The 22,057-nt window shown below is 40.3% G+C and overlaps 1 protein-coding gene across 4 annotated transcripts in view; it reads left to right on the forward strand.

Moving 5' to 3' along the window:
• FNBP1L (formin binding protein 1 like) overlaps positions 1 to 22,057 on the forward strand; it is a 157,270-nt gene that overhangs the window by 96,105 nt on the left and 39,108 nt on the right. The window lies entirely within an intron of this gene.

The raw sequence follows: 22,057 nt of genomic DNA on the forward strand, positions 1-22,057 counted from the left end.
TGATCATGTGGTTTTTATCCTTCTTTTTGTTAATGTGATGAATGATATTGATTGAAATACAAATGTTGTATCATCGTTGCATCCCTGGAATAAATCCTGCTTGGTCATGGTGATTTTTTTTGGTGCATTTGAATTCAGTTGCTAATATTTTGTTGAGGATTTTTGCATCTATGGGATATTGGTCTATAATTTTCTTTTTTCTGGTGTCTGTCTGGTTTCGGTATTAGAGTGGTGCTGGCCTTATCGATTGAGTTTGAAAGTATTCCTTTCTTTTACAGTTTTTGTAATACTCTAATAAGGTTGGGTATTAACTCTTATTTAAATGTTTGGAAGAATTCAGCTGTGTAGTGATCTGGACCTGGGTTTTTGTTTTTTGGGGAGTTTTGATTATCAGTTTGATGTCATTGCTTGTAATTGGTCTGTACAGATTTTCTGTTACTTCCTTGGTCAATTTGGTAAGGTTGTCCAATTTTTGGCATATAATTTTTCATGGTATTCTCTAATAATTCTTTGTATTTCTGTGGTATCTGGGATTACTCCTTTTTTCATTTCTGATTTTTGCTATGTGTGTAGCCTCTCTTTTTTTCTTTATAAGTGTGGCTAGAGGCTTATCTATTTTGTTTTCTCAGAGAACCAACTCCTGGTTTCACTGATTTTTTTTTTCCTATTGTTTTATTTTCAATTTATTTTTGCTCTGATTTTCATTATGTCCCTCCGTCTACTAACTTTGGGCTTCATTTGTTCTTCTTTTTCTAGTTCGTGAGTATAGACTTTTGGGGGATTGTTCTTGTTTTTTAGGTAACCCTATATTGCTATGTGCTTTCCTCTTAGAACTGCCTTCATAGTGTCCCACAGATTTTGGGCTGTTAAATTGTTTACTTCATTTGTCTCCATGTGTTGCTTCATTTCTGCTTTAATTTGTTCATTGATTCATTGACTGTTTGGAAGCATGTCGTTAAACCTCCATGTGTTTGTAGGCTTTTTGTTTTCTTTGTATAATTTATTTCTAGTTCCATACCCTTGTGATCTGAGAAGCAGCTTGCTGTTATTTCCATCTTTTTGAATTTATTAAGGCTTTTTTTTTGTGCCCTATTATGTCATCTATTCTGGAGAACATTCCATGTACACTTGAGAAAAATATATATCCTGCTACTTTTAGATGGAGTGTTCTGTAGATACCTGTTAAGTCCATTTGGTCTAATGTACTGCTTAGTGTCTTTGTTTCCTTATTTATTTTTTGTCTCATTGATCTGACAGTTGATGTGAATGGTGTTTTAATAATGTGTCCTAAAATGAAGGTATTGCAGTCTGTTTCCCCCTTTAATTCTGTTAGTATTTATTTTACATATTTAGTCACTCCTATATTGGCTGCATAGGTATTTATAATGGTTATATTCTGTTGTTGGACTGACCCCTTGTCATTATGTGATCTCCTTCTTTATCTCATTACTTTCTTTGTTTTGAAATCTATGTTGTCTGATATATGTACTTCTGTTCCTGCTTTTTTCTCCCTGTCATTTGTATGAAATATCTTTTCCTGTCACTTTTAGTGTCTATATGTTTTTGGGTCTGAAATGAGTCTTTTGTAGGTGACATATATATGGGTCTTGTTTCTTTATCCAGTCTGTCACTCTGTCATTTGATTGGTGCATTCTGTCTATTTACTTTTAAGGTAATTGTGAATACATACGTACTTACTGCCATTTTACTGTTTTGTGATTGTTATAGCTCCTCTCTGTTCCTTTCTTCCTCTCTTATATTTTCTTGTTATTTGATGGCTTACTTTAATGTTCTGTTTAAATTTCTCTTTAAAAATTTTTTTTGTGTATTGTTGGCTTTAGTTTTGTGGTTACCAAAGGTTCAAGGATAGCTTCCTTATTATATAACAGTCTATCTTAAATTGCTGATTACTCTATAAACACAATCTAAAGGTACTTTTCTTCCTCCTCCACACTATTTGTATTAAATGTTAGAATCGCACTTTTTGTATATCCCTTGACTGATTGTGTATATAGTTGATTTTGTTTTAATTGTGTACTTGCTTGGTAATCAGTTGGTCTACTACCTTTACTGTGGGTATATTTTTCACTGGTGAAAGCTATTTAGCCTTAGAAACATTTCCATCTATAGCAATCTCTTTAACATATCCTGTAAGGCTGGCTTAATGGTGGTGGATTCCTTCAACTTTTGTTTATCTGGAAATTGCTTAATCCCTGTCCCAAATTTAAATGATAATCTTGCTTGATAGAGAATTCTTGGTTGGAGGTCCTTCTGTTTCAGTACATTAAATATTTCATGCAACTCCTTTCTGGTGTGTAGAGCTTCTGCTGAGAAGTCTGCTGAAAGCCTAATGGGGTTTCCTTTGTAAGTAGTCTTTTTCTTTCTCTGGCTGCTTTCAGTACTCTCTTCTCATCCTTAATCTTTGACTTTAATTACTGTATGTCCTGGTGTTGTCTTCCTGGGGTTCCTTTCATTAGGGGTTTTCTGTGCTTCCGTGACCTGAGTGTCTTACATCCTTCCCCAGTTTTTCTTTTCTTTGTTGACGTTTTCCCTAAGATCGTGAATATTTTTATGTAAATCAGTGATCATATTTATGACTTTTACTTTGAAATCTTTATCAAGAAGATTAGTGATTTTCATTTCATTTAGCTCTTTTTCTGGTGTCGTGTCCTGTAGTTTTTGGGAAATATTCCTCTGCTTCCTCATTTTGTCAGGGTTTTTGTGTTCGTACTTTGTATTAGATGTCTCTGCTATGCTTCCTGTCCTGTAGAGTAATAATGTATGAAGGAGGCATCCTATGGTTCCCAGAAGCTCACGACTTTTTATTCTCCAGTACTTGGTTCTACTTTGCGGGTACCTCAGCTGTTGTTGGTGTGCAGTGGGCGGGGCATCCTTTCTGTCTGTCTGTTAGGAGTTGTCTGTGTCTGCAGCGTCAGCAGTTTGCTTCAGCCATCTTTTTGTTCTGAGCAGAGGCATCTGTTGGGATTGCTGTGTTTGGGCATACCCTCTGTCTGCTTTGCAGCAATGGCAATGCTGAAGAGTGTTAATGGGTTGTGCAGTGCTTTTGTGTGGCTTTGAGGCAGAGTGGGTTGCGCAGTGATGGGCTTGGACACCTGTAGGAAAGGAGCTTTTGGGAATGGCTCCTGCAGGCACCTTCCTATTTGAGCTGAAGTGGGTCCAGGAAAGCTGGGAGTGTCTTCCTCTGCCTGTCAGGCAGCAAAGTTTGACACTGCTTCTGGGCTGAGTGGGTTGGTTCACTGGTAGTGCACACAGGGAGGTGACTGGGCTGAGTTGCCAGCAAATGTATTGAAGCATCTTGGGCTCCCCAGCATTCCCAACCTGTTGGCTGAGGAGGTATTGTCCACCTGCCCTTTTCCCTGAGGAGAGAGCTCCATCCAACCCTTGCCCCTTTGGTACCCCTCCCACAGCTGTCAAGTCTTTTAAATTGTTGCCTCTGCTTTGGGCCTCAGGGCTGGCGGAGCATGCCTATCCTCCACAAGCAGCTGGATTCTGAGCCTCCCAGAGTGTTGCAGCTGTCCCTGGTGCCAGCCCTGCTGATCACCAGAACACAATGTAACATGGATTCATGTTACTGGAGTCTATCTTGAGGGGCAGGTGTGCAGCGTTTCTGGCTCCCAACTCTGTTACTCTTTATCCTGCCTGTGGACTTGGGTCGGGGGAGGCATTGGGTTGCTCTCCATTGTGGCTCTTTCACTTCACCCTTTTTTGTGTGGTCTTCTCTCCTTCCCCCGGTGTAGGTGATCTTTTCTGCTGTCTTCATGTCGTTTTCATGTTTAGTTGTATTTGCTGTATTTTCTTTGTGTTTTTGGGAAAAGGTTTCTGCCTTGCTTTCTTACTCCACCATCTTTTTCTCTGCCCCCTTACTTCCTTTTTTTTTGAAATAAGGTGTTTTCCATACGAAAATATGAATATATTTTTCAGGAAATGTCTTAGTATATAAATAATAATAGTGATACTATTTCACCTGTTAAAAAGTTGGATCTGGGAACTTTATTCCTCAAGAGTCTAGACGCATTAAAGACCTCTGGGAAGTAAAAATGGTAATCAAAAAATATATTCACATGTGAACAATGAAAAATTCCCATCATTTAATTTTTAACTTGATTTCAATTGTAGCCCATTTAATTCTATGGTTTCCAATAGAAGTGAGAAGAAATGCTATAGGCAATACAGTGACGGCAGTGTGAAATGACAAGCAGTAAAGGAAAAGATTAAATTATGAAAAAAAATAGTATTTCCTGCCCCAAAGTACCTGTCAATTAGGAAATGATGAAAATTATTGGAATATTAAGTTTAAATCAACCAGTTGTACTTGCATATTTAAACTTAAAGTGCTGTTTAAGTTTAAATACTTAAAGCAAGTTGCAGAGCTGAATGTACAGCTAGATCTTCTTGCTTACTAGAGTTCGTATATACAGTTATATATAAAATTTATGTGTATTCTGAAGAGATCAGGAAGGATACACCTCAAGTTGTTTTACAGTGGTTAGCCCTGGGTAATGGGCATGGGCAGATGGTAAGGGAAAGAACTTAAAACTTTTTACTTGCACTTTTGAATTATTGAAGTCATTTCAATGATTGTGTATTATTTTTCATTTAAAACACTTATTCTTAAAGAAGACGGTGTACATCAAAACATAATCCTATCACAAATTATAAAATAAGAATTGATCATTTATAATGTGAATTTAAGCAATCTGGGATTTTTGACTCTTCAGAATCATTCTTGCCTCAAGGGTTTTAGGATGGCTGAATGTTTTACCAGAGTAACAGGACTCTAATCAAATGGCAGACTTGTTTGCTATTCTGTATGTTTTATAACTGATAATAACCATTATAATTTTCACTTCTATAATTGTTTGAATACTACTTCATTGAAGCATTGGTGGCTAGAATCCACAATTACATGATATGAAAAATAGAATTGTGTAGCGAGAAGTAGGTTTTATTATATAAAGATGCTGTAGATCAGTGATTTTCATCTTCTGTCCCAGCATACTAAAGACATGTGGTACATTTCCATTGTAACTGTGGCTCTCAGTTGCAGTGGTTCTCAACAGGGGCAAGATTATTGGAAGGTGTTGAGGAATTCCAATAAGGAAGGTTTGGGGGGAGGCATGTGTAACTTGGGAAACCACGAAGTCCCTCTCCTCCCTGTACATTGAAATTTTTGGCTTTGGGATAATACTTAGTAAACGGTTGAATTATCACCTAGTCTTTATTGTATCTGTTTTGTCTAAAGAAAAGAGGTTTGCCATGCTTACTTCCTCCTCATTAATGGGAAAGATTCTTTTGATTACCTCTGTCCTGCTTTTGCTACCACAGAGGACAGTATGTTTCATAGTTAAGCAGCTTTTTTCTTCCTAACCAATAACTATATTCAGAATGTTACATGTTTACATTTTTAATATATTGCAAGATGAAAATTTCTTTACTGTCTTCAGTATCCCCAGTTCTTTTTCTTTTATTTGTCTGTTTTGATGTATTTGGTTAACTTTATTATGATTTTTGGTGTTGATTAATATTTGGTAGTAGTTTGAGGATGGGACTGAAAACAAAATAAAGCATCTAATCATGTTTGGAGACATAGGTACAGGTAATCGAATCATGGCCATTTTGATTGATGATAAGTGGTGACTTCAAATCAATTGGTAGTGTGTTTTGTTTGCAGATGTTAAACTGAAATCAGTCATTCTTTTAATAAACTTATACTATTGTATTTGTACAGCAGAGGTTAAAATTTTGTAAATAAAGAATAAAGCTTTATATACATGATAGGTATGTATCATTTTTTTTCCAGTAAAAATAGTTACACTATTAAATTGTTATCACACTATTAAATTGTATCGTGGAGTTTGCTATGTGAAATTATATTCCTCTGCTTCCACTTGAAGCCACTCCTTTTTGGTTGTAATGTGACAGTGTGGTACACTGGAACAGAAATGCATTGGATGACAGGAAGCCTAAAACCTATTCTTAATCCTAACCAGAGCAGAAATCTTTCCAGTCCTTTTGATCTTATATTCATTTCTGTACCCATGCCAAGCCTGATAACGTTAAGTTCATAACTCTAGAGCTGAGTGAATATAAGATGAAAGAATGAATAATTGAATGGTATGTATTTCCCTTTAGTTTAGGAATTAGGATCTCTGACCAAGTGCTGAACCTTTGACCAAGGACTGCTTTCTGTCATACTGAGTTTGCGTCATATATCTCATTTTGATGAGGTAGTTCTAAGAGCTGTCCCAAATATTTAAGTTGGGCAGATACAGAATAATCAAATAAAACCAGTTCCTATTTTCTACTTAGTCTTTACTTTCTTACGCTTTTTTATCAGAATTTTCTGTTTCTGTGTCACTCTGTTTAGTCTCAGAAGAACCCAGGGAGCTCATCTTTTTGTAACTTTCTGAAAGTGGAGATTACTTTAATTCTTTGGTTGGCCATTGTTTAATTCTAGACTGCTTTGGCCTCCCCTGAGTTTCTGATCAACTACTTAATGTAGTAAACCCTAACAGTGGCATCTGGATAGAGGCAGGAGGAACTATTTTCCCTATTTTTGGGTTCATATTAACTTCGTCATAAAATTAGATCCTGTGGAAACTCATTCCTTTCTGTCCCCAGTAGTTACTGAGTCTGCCTTGGATACATAATCTGATGATTTATTGGCTAAATAATTTTTGTCTTTTAATTCTAGAATATAATCTCCCAACTAAAACACTCCTGGTAAAGAAACTCAGGCTCATCATCTTAACAGAGTTGTAAAGCCTATTCCTGACTCTTACATTAAAATGTTTTTGTAGATTAAATGATGAAGCAGAATTTAACAAGTGAAACATGAAACTCTAAAGAAAGAAAATAAGTTCAAACCAGTTGTGTTAAATATTTCAGTAATGAACCTTCCAGTGAAAGGATTTAAAGACCTTAACTGCTTAAACAACCAAAAAAAGTAATTTGGTTGTTAGTGGTGTTAACTATGGAGATCCCTTAATCTCTTAGCTGCTTCATAATGTCTTGATATTTCCAAATTACTTGTAGCTGTTCAAATTGTGGAGCAGTGACTACAGAGGTAAAATGTTTATTTCATCATCCTGTATGTGTAAAATGTAGGCAAATCAGACAGATTTAGCTGTCTTTTTGAATCATAGGACTATGGAGGTGTTACTTAGTTCTTGTAGGAATTTAATATTTAGAAGGGAAAAAGAAGAAAAAAATTCCTCAAAAAAAGTATATTTAAGTCTGGTGGCACTCTGCTCGTTCCTCAAGCTAAATCGAACAAATAAAATAATTATTTCTCTTTTCTATCTTGAACATACCTGAAAATATTCTTCTGAAAGATCTGCAGTTGCCTAGAAACCCCATTAATATGCCCATCACATCCTAAATACCAGTGAATTGTTGCATATATTCTTTGGGTATAAACTATGAAGCTGATATTGTACATGCATACCCGATTTCACATTTGGGTTACAGTTTGTACCCTTGACATGCTAAAGATAAAGCAGAATTTGGCACTGGCATTTAAGAAATGAGAATAGACATTAACTTTGTTTACCTTCACATCCATCAAAGCTTGTTTGATTTTTTTGTCCTAGGTCTTTCAGACATCAACACTAAAGTCCTATTATTTCTTCTTGTCACCCATATATTTTCAGCATCTGCCACTGGTTGAGGTATCAGAATAGAATGAAGCCACGTGCCTTTAAGTTATCAAATATAGTATTCAGAATTTGTTCTAATATCACTTGTAATAATCCCTTTTTTATATATTTAATTTTTTAAAATTGTGGTAAAATGTATCTGACATAAAATTTACCATCAGTGATTTTTTTTTTTTTTGAGAGGGCATCTCTCATATTTATTGATCATATGGTTGTTAACAACAATAAAATTCTGTATAGGGGACTCAATGCACAATCATTAATCAACCCCAAGCCTAATTCTCAACAGTCTCCAATCTTCCGAAGCATAACAAACAAGTTCTTACATAGTGAATAAGTTCTCACATGGTAAACAGTGCAAGGGCAGTCATCCCATCAGTGATTTTTTAAGTATATGTTTCATCCATGTGAAGTATAGTCATATGGTTGTGTAACAAATATACAGAACTTACTTGACAAAACCAAAACCCTGTGCCTATTAAAAACTCCCTATATTCCCTTTCCCTAGCTCTAGCAATTTACTTCTGGTTTTATGCTACCTCATAAGTAATATTGTACAGTATTTGTTTTTTTGTGACTGGCTAATTTCAGTTAGCAGAATATCTTAAGGGTTCATCCATGTTGTGGCATGTGTCAATTTATTTCCTTTTTAAGGCTGAACATTAAACCATTGTATGTTTGTTCCACATTTTGTTTACCCATTCATTTGTTAATGGACATTTGGGTTGTTTCCCTTTGGCTGTTGTAAATAATGATGCTGTGAAAATGGGTATACAAGTATCTTTTGAGGCCCTGCTTTTTCAATTCTTTTGGATGTGTACCTGTAAGAGGAATTCATGAATCCTACAGTAATTCTATGTTTAATTTTTTGAGGAACTATCTCCCTGTTTTCTGCAGTGGCTGAACTATTTTACATTCCCACTAGTAATGCACAAGGGTTATAATTTCTCCACAACCTTGTCAGCACTTGTTATTTTCTGTTTTTTTAATAGTAGCCTTCCTAATGGGTATAAGAGATCTCAGTGTTTCTGTTCTGCATTTCCCAAATGATTGGTAATGTTGAGCATTTTTTTTATATGCTTAAGGGCCACTTGTGTATCTTCGGAGAAATGCTGTTAAAGTTCTTTGTCCATTTTTTAATTGGATTATTTCTCTTTTTCGGTTATTGAGTTTTAGGTGTTCTATATATATTCTGGATTTTAACCCCTCATGGGATATATGATTTGCAAATTCTTTTTCCCATTCCATAGGTTACCTTTTCACAGTCTTGCTTATATTATGGCTTTTGATACTCAAAAGTTTTACATTTTGATGTCCTAGTTTATCAGTTTTTCTCATTTATTGCCTGTGCTTTTGGTGTCATATCCTAGAAATTATTGCTAAGTCCAGTGACATAAAGCTTTTCACCTATGTTTTCTTTGAATAGTTTTATGATTTTAGCTCTTAAGTTTAGATATTAGATCTATTTTGTGTCATTTTTTTGTATATAGCTTCAGGCAAGGAAGGATATAAGTTTATTCTTCTGGATGTGAATGTCTTTTACATTTAATTTTCCACTATATGAAAAAAAATTCATGTCTATAAGTGATGGAAAACCCAGTTTGAATTAGTTTAAGTATAGTGGAAGTTTATTGCCAAGGGAAATTTATTAATATATTTATTGATATCTTTTACTGATTTGATTTTTTGAAATTGAGTTTAAGAAGAGGTTGAACAGCCAAGCTGCTGAAAGACCTGGGATACAGCTAGGTCACAAGAAAAAGAATTATCTGAAACACACAAATAAGCCCTTGTCTCTCTCTTCTATTCCTTTTTTTTGTCTTTTTCTTTTGGTGGGTTGGCTTTATTCTTGCAGTGCAGACTGGCTTTCTCTTGTGGCAGGAAGCATAGTCACTAACAGATTTATGTCTCCAAGCTTCAGCAATTACACAGGCTTCAAAGTCGTATCAGGTCTGAAGATACTTAAAAATTCCAGGAAGAGAACTCTTTGGCCCAGCCAGATTGTTTTCTACCTCTGGATCACTTAACTGAGGCCCACAATTGGGGCCATTTGCATTAATCTGGCAACTTTCAAGCTCGTTAACCATTAAGTATAGGGAGGGCAGTTAAGAAAAGGGATACTAGTTCTCAGCTAGTCTCAGAGATCTAATACTACTTTTCTGCCAGAAGAAATAGTATGATTTGTATCATGTTTACAAGTAAATGTGATGCTGATTTTCTATGAGGTAAACAAGAATTAGAAGTCAGGGAGGGCCCCTCAAATGTTGAAAAGTTGAAAATGTATAGAGTTGATTTTCAGCCTTTAAAAATTTTTGACATAGCTTATACTCTCTCATTTAACTCTAAAACATAGTTTTAATAAAAGTGAATTAAAATTTTGAGAAATTATTTGGAATATTTTATAATTTTAATTAAACCAAAAATATAAACATGACAAAACTAGAATAGATAAAAAAGATTAAAATCAGCAATTTAAATTTAAATTAAGGAGTAGTATGATATATTTGTTATCACTAGTAAATATATATATAACTAGTATATATCAAGAATACTATACTCTTTGGAGAATCCATTAAATTTAGAAGTCTTCTCAGACCACTGATGGAACAATGTTAATTCCTCTGTGTCTAGAGTGCTTGATCCAAAGGTAGTTAGAAAACATGGTTGAAACACACACATACCAAAACAATGTACTAGTGTAACCATGACATCTCTTTCAATTTCTATCCTGAAAGGAAAGGAGCGACACACAGCAGCAATTCACCGGAGAGTTCCGCTTTATTAGGGAAAGGTGCTGGGTTATATAGGAAGGGGCATGAATTGATTGAGGTGTCACTTTTACGGGGCAGGTGGCTGGTGGCTAGGTGCTGGGATTGGGAGGGGGGCGAGAGGTGATTGGGCTTCAGGTGGTACCGGCGGGAACCGAGGACCCCGAAGAGAAGCCGGAAGTTTGCCATCTTACTGGTGGGGACCCTTCATTCCCCCCTTTCTCCTCTGTGGGGTTGTGGACGTTGCTTTCTCTCTGGCTGCTTCTTGCTGAACAGGGGCGGAGAAGGGAGTGAGGGCTTGAGGATTGGGAGGAAAGGGTTGATAGGACTCCCCACAGTAAGGATGAGTAGATGTGGACTTCTTCAGGTTTGGAAATCAATGAAGGTTCCCTGTAACCATAGGTTGAGGACCTGTTGATTCCAATGGTGCCGAGAGGATATGGGTGTCAGGAACCAGGCGTCTGCGGCCATTGTTTCCAGGAACAGCCCATAGAGAGTGACCCAAGGTTTCTCCCGAAAACCCTGCCCCAATGGCTGAGATGATCAAAGAGCTACTGACCATGATGGGAAGGAAAGCAGCTCCTTTTGTGCGCGAGGGCAAGGAAGGTTGGAGCTCAAGAAATTCTGCCATACTGTAAAGTGTAAACTGTGGGATTAGGGTGACGAGAATGCAGGGTGTATCGGAGTTGAGAGGCAGTGAGTTGAAAAGACTGCCAGTACACTAAAAGAAGTGTCCCGGTTGCGTAAAAGTCTTAGAGCCGGAGGTAGGGGTGTAGATAAGTGCGCTGGAGGGGGTGGAGTTGGGCCTACACAGTGGTGGATGGTGAGATTATCTGTGTATTCTGGTTCCCATAGGGGTATGTCTGCCAGGGGGCAGAGGGGTTGTCTTTCTGCATGGAAGGAGTAGTTGGAAATATTAAGGGGCACGGCGGCCAGCAGTGGGCGCTGTAGTGATGCACACAAGAAACAATTGGCGGTGTTAAGGGCGTGGTTGAGAAAGATGGTGGTGTCCTGAATGAGCTGTAATGAAGAGTAGGAGAAATGGGAAGAGGGGAGGGATAAAAAGATGAAGAGGCGCCGTCAAGAGTTTGGATAATGACTTTTTCGGAATGTCTGCTATCTGATGCAACTTGAGAGATCTGGGAATGAGAGGGAACATACTTTCGAGAGATATGAAGGGTACCGTGGGGGGTCGAGGACCCCCCGTAGTAAACTGAGGCTGTGACTCCGGCGGCCCATCGAGAGTCCCAGGGATCTGGGATTGATAAGGAGAATGAGCCGTTGGGATATTTCATGAAATGGTCGGAGGAGTAATACTGTGGGTACTGGAAGTTACTCATGTAGTGAATGGCACAAGACCAGTAGGGACATCTCCTGTAGGTGTCTGGCCATCACCTGCAATAGGCTTATTTTTGGTCATAGAGGAAGCAGAGGTAGGGAGAATAAGGGTAGCTGCTAGTGAACACTTCGGTGGAGGGAGGAAAGTGGAGGTATAAAGGCTCAGAGCAGCTTTCCAGAGGGCACTCTGGTGTGGCAATGAGGGCAGTAACTTTTTTTTGATGCTGTGTGTAAGTCTGTCTGACTTTGAATCGCCATACAAAGGAGGCTGGGGTGGTGGGGAAGACAATAGAAATGAGGGGAAAAAAGCGAGAGCGCAGTAAAGGAAGAAAAAGTCATGATTCGGGTATGGATGGCAAAGGGGGTGAACGGGATTTTGGAGGAAAGAGGACAGTAAGGTCAGGAGTCTGGAGGGAGGGAGAGTCTGTAAACGTTTGTAGGTTAAGAGATCTTTTAGGTGATGTGGGGACAGAATGGTAAGGGGCGCCCTGAATGTCAGTTTATGAGCTTCTTTCTGCAAGAGCTGTCTAGCCGCTAATGCTCGTAGGCAGGGGGCCCATCCCCGAACTGTGGGGTCTAATTGCTTGGAGTGATAAGCTACTGGGGCAAGGGATGGGCCATAATATTGGCTTAGGACTCCTAGAGCTTGACTGGACCTCTCATGAATGTATAATGAGAAGGGCTTCGACAAATCAGGAAGATGGAGAGCTGGGGCTTCTACAAGGGCTTGACGGAGCTTAATGAAGGAGTGTTGGGGTGAGGAGGATAATGGTTTTTTAGGGGGGCTCTTGCTGAGGTCGTATAGGGGTCTTGCCAGCAGGGAGAAGTTAGAGATCTATGCTCTAAAATATCTAGCCAGGCCTAAAAGGAAAGGATTTCTGTCTTGGTTTTGGGAATGGGCAGGTCAGAGAGGAGCCCTTTTCTGTCTAAGGTAATGGACTTTCTTTGTTGAGATAGAAGGAATCTGAGGTAAGTGACAGGAGGGGAAGAGATTTGAGCTTTGATGGGGGATACTCGGTAACCTCTGGAAGCTAGAAGGTTAAGTAGGGAGGCAGTGTCAAGTTAAGACTGTTCCCACGAGGGACTGCAGAGTAGAAGATTGTCCATGTATTGTAATAAGGTGGACTTGGAGTGATCATGATGAAACTGTTTGAGTCCTGACCTAGGACCTGTCTAAAAATATGGGGACTATCTCGGAAGCTCTGTGGCAAAACTGTCCAAGTGAGTTGTTCAGAATGTCTTGTGTATGGGTCCGTCCAGGTGAAGATGAAAAAATCTTGGGAGCAGGGGTCTAGAGGGATAGAAAAATGGGTCTTTGAGATCTGGGACTGAGAAGTGGGATGCTGAGGCAGGGATCTGTGATAAAAGGCTGTATGGATTTGGAACTAAGGGATGGATAGGGACAACGGCTTTGTTGATGAGGCGAAGGTCTTGGACAAGGCGGAAAGATCTGTTGGTTTTTTTAACAGCTAATATGGGGGTATTAAATGGGGAGTGAGTGGGTCTGAGGTAATTTTTGTTCAAGAGATCTTGAATGATGGATTGGAGGCCTATGAGGGCTGAAGTGGTTAGGGGGTATTGGGCCTGACAGATATACTGAGAGGGGTCACATAATTTGATAGAGGCAGGGGGACATAGGGCCACGGAGGGGCTTGAGATGTCCCAAACTTTGGGATTTACAGGGTGTATGAGGGCGGAACTGGAGCTTTCATTGGGTAGAGGGGGGTCGTCGGCTATGAGGGCCATCAGAAAGGGAGTACTGGGGGCTGTGGGAGTGGATATAGTTATGGAAATGTGGAGGAGAGAAAGGATGTCCTGTCCTAGTAAAGGGATGGGACACTGAGGCATAACCAGGAAGGAGTGGGAGAAAGGTATGGGATTGTCTTGGATTGTGCATAAAAGGGGGGGGTTTTAATGGGAAAATCTGTTTACCTCCTACTCTGACTATAGGAGTAATGGCTGGCGTGGTATGGCCCCGGTATTCTCGCAAGACTGAGAAGGTGGCTCCTGTATCTAGGAGGAAGGAGATGGGGCGACCGTCTACTGTTAAAGTAACCCTGGGCTCCTGTTTGGTGATGGAAATGGTCGGGCGAGAAGCCCCCGGGCCCCATCAATCTTCTTCTGCCAGCCCCACTACGGCGGGCTTAGGATGGGGGTTGTTCATCCAGCCTCCCCTTTGGGTGGTTGGGCAATCAGACCCCCAGTGGCCCTTTTTATGGCATCTGTTGCATGGGGTGGTAGGAGATCTGGGGGAGGGGCATGCCCTTGACCAATGTCCCTCTTTTCCGCACTTGAAACAAGCTCCTGGGGGGTGGGCTTGTTTCTAGAGGGGCACCCAGGTTGTGGTTTTATCAGCTGGGCCAACATCTGGAAATTGGCCTGATCAGTCTTTTGTTTACGGCATTCTTTCTCCTCCTCCCGCTTATGGAAGACTTTAAAGGCCACTGTTAGGATCTCAGTCTGTGGGGTAGTGGGGCCCTGTTCTAACTTTTTGAGTTTAGCTCTAATGTCGGGGTAGCTTTGAGCTAGGAAGTATGTCATAAGGACATGTCTTCCTTCAGGTGTTTCTGGGTCCAGGCTGGTATACTGTAATAGGGCTTGAATGAGTCTGTCTAAGAACTCGGAGGGGATTTCGTCTCTCTTTTGAATTATGTCTTGGAGCTTTTGAAAATTGACTACTTTACGAGCTGCCTTTTTCAGACCTGCTATTAAGCAGGAGGCAAAAATATCTCGAGAGCAGAGACCCTCGGCGGTGTTATAATCCCAGTGTGGGTCTTGTTTGGGGACAGCAGTGGGGCCAGGGGGATAGGTGGGGTCAGTTCTGTGGGTTTCGGTAGCGTGCGTTTGGGCGAAGTCCCAAACTCGTCTATGCTCTTCAGGGAGGAGAGTATTGGCCAGGAGCATGAAAATGTCATGATGCGTGAGGCTGTAAGACTGGAGAGTCCATTGAAACTCCCTGATGTATGTCGTGGGATCAGTGGAAAAGGAACCTAGGCGTTTCTCTAGTTGGGTTAAATCTCCTAAATGCCTTTGGATCCTGCTACCTCTAGGAGGGGGGCGATAATTTTGGGAGGCTCTTGGGACCAAGTCTGAGGGGGACTGAAGGGTTCTGGCTCTGTCTGTGGGGGAGTGACGTGGTCTAGCTGCGCCTATTCAAGCAGGTCCTGAAGTGCGGACGGGGGGCAAAGAAAAGAAAGAAAGATAGAATCAGACCCACGTGTTGCCAGCCTGCAGCCCAGCTGCTTGCCTCTGCTGCTTTAGTTGGGCTTGAACTCATGACTCTGAGGTTAAGAGTCCCATGCTCTACTAACTGAGCTACAGCAGGGCTCCAGTTAATTGCTTATGGAATGCGTAAACAGAATGTTCTTTGTTCTCTATTCTAGCCACATCGGCTAGTGGGGGAAGGGCATAGCTAGAAGCAGGGGCAGTGTTTCTACACATCTTCAAGGTCTCCCTGTTTTCAGAGTGAGGAGTCTTGGCAAGATATGTTATTGTGGACAGATAACTTCTAAGGACTGCACGGGTTGTTCTCTAGCTTGTGCTTTCCCATGCTGCGTTCAGACATGGGGGAAGGCACTTTCCCATTCTCCCTACAAACATGTGAGAAGACAAAGGCGGTCCCTAACAGGGGAGAAATAGGTGATGAGGGCAAAGACAGAGGAGGCCCCTGGGCCCTAGTTAAAGGGGGGGCTGAAAGGCTCAGGCTTTATCTGCGGGGGACAAAGGCGGAGGAGGTGAGATGGGGGAGGAAGGGAGAAGGGCTGTTGTAAGAGAAGAAGGGGAAGGGAGTGAACGGGAGGCTTCTACGGGGGCAGCGGCTTTCAGGCTAGGAGAACTTGGGAGGGGGCGGGGAGAGGAGGAGGTGGAAAGCTTCGATATAGGGAATCTCCTTCCATTTTTTCAGGCGCTGGCAGTAGTTAAAAAGATGCGAGTGATGTTAGGATCAAGAGTTCCCCCTGCGGGCCATTGGTTGTTATTGTCTAGGGGGTATGTCGGCCAATGTTGGGAGCAATATTTACGGAGAAGTTTTGGTTTTATATCAGGTGTCAGGGAGAGGGTAGCCAGATGCTTAAGCAGGCATTCAAGAGGTGAACTTTCAGGGAGGGATGAGGAGGCTCCCATGGCTAAAGGACAGAGAAGGAGACAAACAGGGAAAGACGAACGGAGATCCTCGGACTGGAAGCAGACCGCAAGGAGACAAAGGGCGTCCCCGATGATCCTTGGTGGTCTGCGGAAACTCGTATATGAGTCGGGATTTCTTAGGAAGTGTGGGTTGTCACCCAGACTTCCCTAAGAAGGCAGAGTGCCGGAGTCACGAGGTACCTAGTGCTAGGCGTTTTCGGCAGACAGAACAGATTTCAGCGGACGGAACAGAAGGAGGAGGTGGGGGGAAAAGGGAGCGTTTTCATCCGCAAAGGAGTCACCTCGTTTATGGCTGTTTAAGGGGGGGGCCTGAGGGTCCGCCGCAGCCGTGAAGGCCTGAGGCGGGGATTTATGGCTGTCGGAGGAGGGGCCTGAGGGTCCGCCGCAGCCGTGAAGGCCTGAGGCGGGGAGAGTTCTCTCCTCATCCCCGAGCATCAGGGCCTTGCCAGACGATCACGGTCAATGGCACTGCGATAGCTCGGAGAAGAGTGGCCCACCCCGGGGAAATTTTGCTTAAAAAGTTTCAGTACTGATGGAAGGGACGGTGAATGCGTTTATGACTGTCGGAGGAAGGGCCTGAGCGTCCGCCGCAGCCGTAAAGGCTTGAGGCAGGGATTTATGGCTGTTTGGGGAGGGGCCTGAGGGTCTGCCGCAGCCGTGAAGGCCTGAGGCGGGGAGAGTTCCCTCCTTATCCCCGAGCGTCAGGGCCTTGCCAGATGATCACGGTCAATGGCAGTGCGATAGCTCGGGGAAGAGTGGCCCGCTCTGGGGGGAAAACTTACCTAAAGGCCGGAGAGGAGTGGTGAGTGTGATGAGCCAGCGCCGGAAAAAGAGGACGAGGGCAAGCTGCTGCTGGTGTCTGGGGGAAGACGGGGCCCCCAGGTAGGGTGTCCCGTCTTCCGGGTTTTGGCACCAATGAAAGGAAAGGAGCGACACACAGCAGCAATTCACCGGAGAGTTCCGCTTTATTAGGGAAAGGTGCTCGTTATATAGGAAGGGGCATGAATTGATTGAGGTGTCACTTCTACGGGGCTGGTGGCTGGTGGCTAGGTGCTGGGATTGGGAGGGGGGTGAGAGGTGATTGGGCTTCAGGTGGCGCCGGCAGGAACTGAGGACCCCGAAGAGAAGCCGGAAGTTTGCCATCTTACTGGTGGGGACCCTTCATATCCTATGGGTTGTGTGTGTATAAAACTTTATTTCAGTTATTTCCTGACTTATAACACTACTCAAAAATATGTCTTAACATACAAATTGCTGTTATAATTGGCTACTTGGAAGATCTCTGGACTTAGGAGCGAGGAAAAGACTTGAAAAAGAATAGCCTAGGGGAACCAACACACTAAGGGCAGATTTCTTGAGATGTGAATTGCCTAAAATATTTTTAGTTTAGGAGGACCCTGAATGTTCTATGATTTATATATTTAAGATAAGCAATCTGAAATTTATTTGTTCTATTAATAAGCCTGTTACATTAAAAGTGCAAAGCAGGGTTTTGTGGGAATTAATAGCCATTTACACCTTTGAATGAGTTTTTGTAACTTTAGATTGAAGGCCTGAGATCAGCCCCTTTTAGGGATACGTTCTTTTTTTGTTTTTAGCATTAATTTTTTTAAAAAAATTAAGAAAGTGGTATCTGATTGTTGTAACATTTCGATTTGAGTCCCTGCCCAGTCCCTCTTCCTAGAAGTGAGTACTATTAATAATTCATTGTGTCTTCATCCAGAACATACGTTTTCCTAGCACAAAAGTTTTATTTTGGTGAAATATAAAAATGATATTTTAGACCATGCTGTAGTTTTTCTAGTGGCAGGATTGCTTAGATGGTCTTCAGTCGCTTTGTGTACTGTTTTTGAGGGATCTGGATATTTGGGGTTTGGGCAGAGTTGTCTATGGAGGGGTGACTTTTACAGAAAGAGAGGCAAGATTTGATTTTAAAAAATTGCTAAGGACTAACCTTGCATGCTCAGAAGGTAAAATTAATATTACTTTCTTCTTTTTCCCCTTCCCTCTTGTGCACATTATGTGCTCTTCATCCCAGAATCTGAAGTTCAAATTAGTGTTGTTGATGCTGTGTTACGACTTTTGTGGTTAAACTCTGCAGTAGTAATAATTCTTTCAAGTATCAGAAGCCTAACACAGACTGGCTTAAGCAAAGAAAGGGATTTATTGGCTTATATGTGGCTGAAAAGTTTAGAGATCTAGGTACTCTGAAGTGTTAAGAATTTCTCTTTGTTTTGCTTTCCTCTCAATTGGTTTGATTTCAAGTAGAATTTTCCTGCATGGTTCTAGGATTATGTGCTTCAATAACTTCAGCAGAAAGAGATGTTGTTTTCCCTAGAATTATAACAGAAATTTTAGGATTGACTTTCATTGGCCTGGATTAATAGGCCTGGATCGAGTAAGTATTCCTGGACCATAATATGTGGCCAGCCCCATCACAATTACATAGACATAATAGAGGAACTGTAGTTTAGGATATGCTAGACTGTATTAGTGTAATAACTCCCAAGTCCCAGGTGCTTTATACAGCAAAAGCTTATTTCTTGCTCATGCAAAGTCATCTCCAAGTCCAGGTGATAACTCTCAAGGGTAGCCCATGTGGTAACTCAAGAATCCAGACTATTTCCTTCTTCATTTCAACATGAAGCCTCCACAGTTGCTTCAGCAAGGAATGAGGGAGCCCAGAGTGTTATGCACAAGTTCTTAATGCTTCAGTTTAGTACTTAATACAGAGCAGATAGCCCATTAGAATTAGCCACATCGTCCAGGACTAACCAAAGAAGTGGGGAAGTATATGAAATATCATGACTTTGATGAGCAGTAGTGCATTTGCCATAAGCTGTTACAGAAGAAGGAAGGGTGAGTGATGCAGGTAGCCAAACAACAGATGTCCACTATCGCCTAAACCACTAAACCATGCTTAAAATGTTGATACAGAGAAGTACATTCAAAGTTTGAAATACTTGCCATTTAAAATGTTCTTTGCCCAAGTTTAACTTGTATTTGTTTAAAGTAACTCATGTATTCATGGTCAAAAATCACTGACTTTAAAAGTAATTTCTAGAATATATCCCATTTATAGGTTGGAGATTGTGGTTATAATAACCATACTGCTAATTAAATAATCAGTTACTTCATAATTGCTAAATTCCATGAATATTTTTGGTACCAGTTTTATTTTATCTATTTGAATGGACTATTTCTGTCTTCTTAGAACTTAAAAAAAAACCTTGTCTTCAGTGATATGCTTTCTTGGGTTTTCTGAGTTACCTACCTCAGGAGTTGGCAAACTTTTTTTTATAAAGGCAAATAATAAATATTTTTGGTTTTCTGGGCCTTATGTCACAACTTGTCAACTATGCTGCTGTTCAGCTCTGTTGCTGTACTGCAGAAGCAATCCCAGACAGCACATAAATGAATGGTGTGGTGTATTCCAGTAAAACTTTATTTACAAAAACAAGCAGCTGTGCAGTTTGTTTACCTCTAGTCTACCTCACTGCTCATCCTTAATTGATCTTCTTAAGCAGCTCTTTTTCCTTCCCTGTTAAATATGTGTCCCTAGGTTATCTTTAGCCACCTTCTCATCTCATACTTCTTGGGTAACCTCATTCTCATTCATTATTTTTCCTGTGACAGGAATCAGACTTGAGGTGGGTTTTGGCTTTGTCCTCACTAGGTTATGAACCAGGTATTTAATGTGTCTGAGTCCTGTAAAATAGGGCCAATAAAAACAGTACTTGCTTGCAGGTTTGTTGTAAGCATAAGATTATCTATAAAGTGCTTAGCATAGAGGTTGGCAAGTAATATACGGTTGACTAATGGTAGCTTCTGCTGTTTTTGTTACTGTCCTCGAATATGTTGATTCACATCCATATGTTGATCCCAGAAGTTTCTTCAGAGTTCCAGTTTTTAACTCCATGTCTCTATAGGACATTTATATGTCTCTATAGAACAGCTAAATAAATTAGGCACTCACCTTCAGGTAAGACTCTTCTCAAGTAACAGGAAGTTTGGAAATGGAGGATTATAGAGCTTAGTGGTGACAGGGCATTTTGTGAATTTCTCGGTCTTTCCATTCATGGTTACAAGATGTTGTAGTAGCTTCAGTCATCCTGTCCTTACACATCTGTATCCTGCAAAGCCGTAAAAGTATGAAGAAGGGGCTTCTCCTTGCATAAGTTTTCTTTTTATTTTAAAAATTATCACTAAAACTTAAAAAAGAGTTTATTAGAAAATAGAATCTATAGGACTTGAACATCTTAAGGTGAGAGAAACTTGATAAAGTGTGAGATGATGGCCAGATTTTTGGTTTAAATGTCTGGGTGAATGGTGGTGCCATTGATACAAGAAAATAACTTATTTTTAGAAGTTTATAAACTCCATTTTAGACGTTGGATTTGATGTCCTGTGGCGGATGGGCTGCTTATCCAATAGCTATTATCATTTCTGTAACAACTTTATTGAAGTATGGTTCACAAAACCATAAAATTCACCCTGTTAAAGTATATAGGCCAGTGTTTTTCACTATATTCACATAGTTTTGCAACCACAACCACTATCTAATTTTACAATATTTTCAACATTCTCCCAAAAAAACCCTTTACCCATCAGCAGTCATTCCCATTTGCCCTCCTTCAGGCCCTGCCAACCAGTAATCTACTTTCAAAGTCTCACTGTGGATTTGTCTATTCTAATTAATTCTTTGAGTTATTCATTATCTCTTTCCCATTTTCCTTTCTGAGTTCTTTCTTAGATAGGACTGTAAGTAACTGTGAGTTTGCTAGCTATGATTCATCCCTTTCTTTATGCTGATACAGTACCTGAAATAATTAACATGTAGAACGTAGAAGAGTTGCTGATGTTTGAATTAATAAATTCATCCATAAAAATGGTACTTGGTGGTGTAACCAAATGATGTTTGAGGTAACCATGACTAAGAACCACTGGTTAAAAGTATTTCGAGTGCCTTTGCATGACTTAGAATGGCCTCTGTGGTCCCCCATCTACCTTTCCCACTTTAACTGCTTTGCCATTTTCTGACTCACGTTAGATGTTCCAGCAGCTCACATTAGATGAACCCATTCATAGTTATTCATAAATGCCTTGTTTTTTTCTCTTACTTCCTTGCCTTTGCTCATTAGGTTTTCTCTATTTAGAACCCCCCAGGGCTTTTCAGTTGCCCAGTTCCTGTTCACCTCTTTAGAGAATTCTACCACTGAACCACCCATGCACCCCTGTTCACCTCTTTAGGATAAGTCAGGGAATCAGAAATTTAAGCCTTCCTCTGGGGAAGCCCTCTACAGAATCTTTTATTGTCCTTAACGTATTATGTCATGTAAAGGTGTAGCACTTAGTAGACAATTGCTTGTAGAATGAATAAATTGAATTAAGTGAAATTAATTGATAGTAATCTGAGAATATTAAGACAGCGATTCCTCTATAGTATTTATTTGAAAGATTATAGGACCATTTGTTATTTAAAAGCTTATAGGTTAAAATAGTGCATCTCATTATTTGTGATGATGATCTAGTTTCTTACTAAGTTCTGATCCATTGTATACTGAAGCTTTTATAAATAATAATAGAAATTAGAAAAAATGACAAAAAGATTTAAAATATAGGCCCATACTTTTAAATTAATTTATGAATTTATTAATATTTATTATATTTTATTAATTTATAAATCTAGTAGATTCAACAGACATAAATGTACTCTTGTGTGCTCAGCTTGTGGGTTGTTAATGGTCTTATAGACCTTTATTGGCCCATGGACCATACTTTTGGGAGCATGGTATAAAGCCCTGTGTTAAACGCTTTACAAATACTATCAACTTCAGTTCCCATACCCTATGGAGTAGGTACAGGTAATGCCATTTATAGAAAACTGGGCACAGAGAAGGTAAGTAAATTGCCTGAGGTCACATAGATGCCACACAAAACATCTAGGATTCAAACCCATATAGTTCAGTCTGACTCCAGAGTACTTGTACTAGTCTGTCTCTGATTTTTGAAATGAGTTAGCTTTCTAGTCTGAAAACGTCAAGAAAAGACACAGATGCAAGCAAAGAGAGTAACAAGTGCAAATGTAATTAATTTGCCTAAAAAAGAGAAGATTAAGGGTTACATAAT

This window comes from Manis javanica, chromosome 4 (genome assembly GCF_040802235.1).
Source record: "Manis javanica isolate MJ-LG chromosome 4, MJ_LKY, whole genome shotgun sequence".
NCBI classification, from domain to species: domain Eukaryota; kingdom Metazoa; phylum Chordata; class Mammalia; order Pholidota; family Manidae; genus Manis; species Manis javanica.